Raw genomic sequence first — 5006 nt, forward strand, 5'->3', positions numbered from 1 at the left:
CTACAGACTTCTTTGAAAAAATGAGTGTTTAGATGCTGTATTTGTCACGGTTCCCTAGAGAGATAGAACCAATAGGATATATAGATAAATGAGGAGATTTATTATAGGAATTGGCTTGCATGATTATGGATCTGAGAAGTCCCATGATCTGCCATCTGCAGCTGGCGACCCAGGAAAGCTGGTGGAGGAATCCAGTCCAAGTCCAATGGTCTGAGAAGCAGGAGAGCTGATAGTTTAACTCCCAGTTTAAGATTGAAGGCCTGAAAACCAGAGGGCTCACTGATGTGAGTCCCAGAACCCAAAGGCCTAAGAACCCAGAGCTTCCATGTTCAAGGGCAGGAAATCACGGATGTCCCAGCTCAAGAAGACAGGGTGAATCCACTCTTCCTCTGTCTTTTTGTCCTATTTGGGTCCTCAGTGGACTGGATGATGCCTGTCCACATTGGTGAGGGTGGATCTTCTTTACTCAGTCTAATGATTCAAACGGCAGTCTCTTCCAGAAACAGCCTCACAAACACACCCAGAAATAATGTTTTATTAGCTATCTGGGCATCCCTTAGCCCAGTCATCCTTTAGCCAATTTTATTTTAACACATAAAATTAACCATCACAGATTTTATAAAAACTGTCTTCTCCTCTCTCAGATACAACTGCAAAAATGTTTTAATTGACCTTATTTCAGGTCCCGCAGGCCTGATTTGTCTTGGCAATCATGGATGTGTGTCTGGTGACATTAAAGGGGCCCCCCACACACTTTTCTTCATCCTGTGGACAAGGGCAGGACGGTGTGGCCCAGGGTCACCCCTGGTCAGGGTGGTCATTCTCCCCATCCCCACAAAAAGCATATTGAGAAGGAGAAGTTACAGCACACTCCTTTGACTTGAAATGAACAAATTTTTCTAAGAAGACTGTACAGTGGAACTCATACAACTAAGTGTACAAACCAGAAGCTGACCCTTTCCCTTCCCCTTTTTGAACAGTTCAGTCCAATGCCATCAGGAGGGGCCCAGCAAGACAGGCGATGGGGACACAGTGCCCTGGGGCAGAGTGTCAGAGGTCCAAAGAGGCCAGGAGAGCAGCCCCCTGGGGTGGGGTTGCTCAGGGATCATAGTTCAAGGTGGCTAGGAGGGCAGCCAGAATCAAGGGTTAGAACTTGACTGGATTGAGGAGGGGAAGGACAGGGGAATGGCCTTGTATGGGGGCATGAGAAGGGAGTTACAGACACAGAAAGAGAGGAATCTAGAATGATGCTGTGCTATTGGATTATAATCTGAGATAACAGTGCAAACTCATGGTTTTTAGGAGAGTTGATAGATATACAGGTGATAAGTAGACAGGTAGGTAGGTAGGCACATAGATAGATGATAAATAGAAAGATAGATAGATAGATAGTTAACAATAGATGGATAGAGATGGGGGAGAGAGAGAGAAAGATCAATGTGTGTACAACTACAGTCATGCACCACATAACGATGTCTCAGTCAACAACAGACTACATATATAATGGTGGTCCCATGAGGTTATAATTACTATACCATACACTCTAGGCACCTAGGATTAGTAGACACCTAGGTTTGTGTAAGAACACTTTTTGATGTTTGCACAAGGGTAAAATAACTTAACAATGTATTTCTCAGAAGTACCCCATCATCAAGTGAGGCATGACTGCATTTCCTGGCTCTGCTGAGTGGACCTGGCATACCCAAACAGTATTGAGCACATCTAGAGCTGAGGTCTTGGTTTCTAAATACCATTTCCCACTAAAAGTAACTGAGCTGATCCCAGGACTGGGGCAGGGAAGGCACAGATGAGCCTAAAAGATCTTCTATCCAGAAAGCAGGGCAGTGCTTAAAGAAGATTGAGGACACATCAAAACAACAAAGAAGTTGTCATAAAACGGTTTCCATGGCCAAATTTGGGATATTGAGAGCAACAAAATAAACAGAGCAACGAAACATAAGCCATAGAGTACAATAGGAATCCATGAGCCCATCCTGCTACAGATTCATACATGAAATATTGAAATTCTAATGAGGAACAGTATATTCACATTCTCTCTAAACATTTTCTCACAAAATATGTGTTAATTTCAAAGGGAATAAGAGTAGCTTCACAGTGGAAAAGCCTGACAGACATCACCTTAATCAAGTGATCAAAGTGAACATCATTAATACTATGACAGATCTAAATTCTGCACAACCTGATAAAATGCAGAGAAGAGCAGATCATCCTGTCTGGAGCTCTCCTGCCCAAGTTGTAGCATCTGAACCTCGTCACCGGAAAGCATCAGGCAAACCCAAACAGAGAGATGTGCCACAACATAACTAGCCTGTAATCTTCAACAGTGTCAAAGTTACAACATTCAAGGAAAGATGGAAGGAAAACAAAGAACCATAGCAACTGGATACAATGTTCCATTGTGAACCAGATCCTTTTGCTATGAAAGAGATTATTGGGACAACAGGAAATACTGAAATTGGGTCTGAGGATTGGAAGGGAGCAAGGCAGCCATGGTAATTACCTAATTTCGATGTCGTATTGTGGTTTTGGACGAGAATGTCTTTATTCATAAGAAATGCACACCAAAATATTCAAGGGTGATGAGTATCAACTCAGCCCAGGTACCCTGAGATGGCTTACGGGTCAACAGTTGTAGGCACTTGTTCTCGAAAGTTTTCTATGCATTTGAGCTCATTTAAACATAAAAACAACAATAAATTTTCAATCTTTTCCTACTACATATAAATGATTTTTATTTGTATGTGTGTCAGCCTCAGGAGGAAAGCAAATTCAACTCCAGTGGTGCAAGTACTTCTGATGAAGGAACTACTCATGGAGAAAATAAGAAAGCGATGCCAGGTACCTAAAGATAAGGAACAGTGGAACATCATCATCATTGGAAGAGGCAAGTGGAGAAGGGACTGTTACTGAAGCCAAGGGAGAGCTGGAGTCGTGGACCAGGGCCACCCAACAGGAGCCGGACTCAAAGAGCGACAGAGGTACAGCCAGAGATTGACCCAAATAGGGAGTGGGTGGGGAACGAAGACCCTAGTCTCTCTCTTCTCTTGCCATCCAACCTGCCAGTGCCCGCACTGGCCAACTCCACATGGAAACCAGTGGGCACAGGAAATAGGAGTTGCCATCTATAGTAGTTAGCATCCCAGAGTACAGAGTGGGACACAGAAAAACAGTGATTGTATCCAGAATGTGGAAATGGAAAAAAAGTAAAAAGGCCAAATATACATTGGTCCATTTGACCCTTTTCCATAACTCAATGAGATGCACTTTCCTAGTTCCACTGGACAGATACAGAAACTGAGGCTCAGTAGGATGAGGGACTTGCCCATATTTACACAAGGCAGCAGGGACTTGACTCAGGCCAGTAATGACCACCAAGCCTTCCTCTTGCTTCCCAAATAGGACCTGTCAGGAGAGGCAGGTCTTGACCTGCTGAAACAAACCCTATTTGGATCTAACTTTGTCTCTTCCAACTGGTACTCAGCCCATCTCTTGCATCTGTCTTGTCTTGCCTCTGATATTAAAGACAGATCTGGGTTGATAGGGAGTGATAAACAATGTTTGCTTACCCTTGATTCAAGCAAATATGACACAAACTCAATTAGAAAGACATATCTTCATGCCACCTCCTGTTCATAAATACTAACTCAGGTAGATTTCTGAGGAGGAAAGAAATACAACCTGTTTGCAGGACTCTTGGCTATTCCTTTGGACTGTGTTGCTGACATTCTTGAAACTGGAGACTTAGGAATATTTATCATTATTTTCTAGTCCCAAACACTCACTCTTTTTCCAGTACTGGTACCCTAATTTTCTCTGCATCCCACATTCAGCCCATGCAAACTCCTCCCATAGCTCCTGGCCTGGATAATCACACCACATCGTCTTTTACTGACCACAGTAAATGGTTCAGAGATGGGCACATCTCTGAAACAGAATCAGTAAAACACAGTATGACCTTTCCTGGGATTATTGGGAGAGGATATTTGGCCTTTCAAGGGTGTAAATTTGGAACCTCGGATTGTCAAGAGCCACCATGAGCCACCACAAGGAACCTAAAAATAAAGCCAACACTATAATAGGCAAAGTGTGCACTAGGAAAAAGTCTTAATGCCATGATTGAACACCTGGATCAAGCCATATCTGATGGATGCTTAATTTCAGTATTTTTTCATTATCCCAAAGGACAACTTGTAGCCACAAGCAATCACTCCCAATTTTTCCAGTAATTATTACATTCAATTGTTAAGGGACAGTCCTAATCAAGGATGTTTTTCACTATTTACAGTGGAATTCTGGTCTCTGTTTTAAGTTGATTCCTTTTATGTGGCTGGTTCTGGGAACCCATTTTTCTCAAGGAAGGAGACCCTCACCTGAAAGTTAAGAGGTAGATGGATACAGAGGAAGGTGGGACCCCACAGAAATGAAGTTGGTGATTGACAACATTGCCTCTTGTTAACCCAGGCAGCAAAGCTGACAATTTGAGCATCATGATCCTGCATTGAGCATCTACACCTCCAATTTCGAAAGGAGCACTTTTTTGGAGTGACTGATGGAGTGAATATTGATAGGTTCTGTCTTCAGTTAGAGACCTTTTATAAAATGGTAGTTATCTAGAGATTTCTAGCACATAAAACTTACCTCTCCATTTGTCTGCACTATCAATATTTAAGAGATCAGCTCAGAATGAAAGACAGATAACATGCGAAGCCAAAGACAGAATTAATCATTCATTCATTCATCAAATATTAAGGGACTTATATGTGCCCAGCACTAGGGCTGATAAGCAAAACAGATATAAATAACAGAGAACAAACCAGAAAAAAATCTCTTCTCATGGAGATTTAATTCTACAGGAGGGGAAGACAGCTAAACAAATGCATTAAGTCCATGGTTTATCAGGTGGTGATAAGTGCAAATAAAAGCAACAGAACAGGGAAGTGGCACAGAATGTAGTGTGCTGTAATGAAGAACCAGTGGTGTCGACA

This window comes from Galeopterus variegatus, unplaced genomic scaffold (genome assembly GCF_000696425.1).
Source record: "Galeopterus variegatus unplaced genomic scaffold, G_variegatus-3.0.2 Scaffold5357, whole genome shotgun sequence".
NCBI classification, from domain to species: Eukaryota; Metazoa; Chordata; class Mammalia; order Dermoptera; family Cynocephalidae; genus Galeopterus; species Galeopterus variegatus.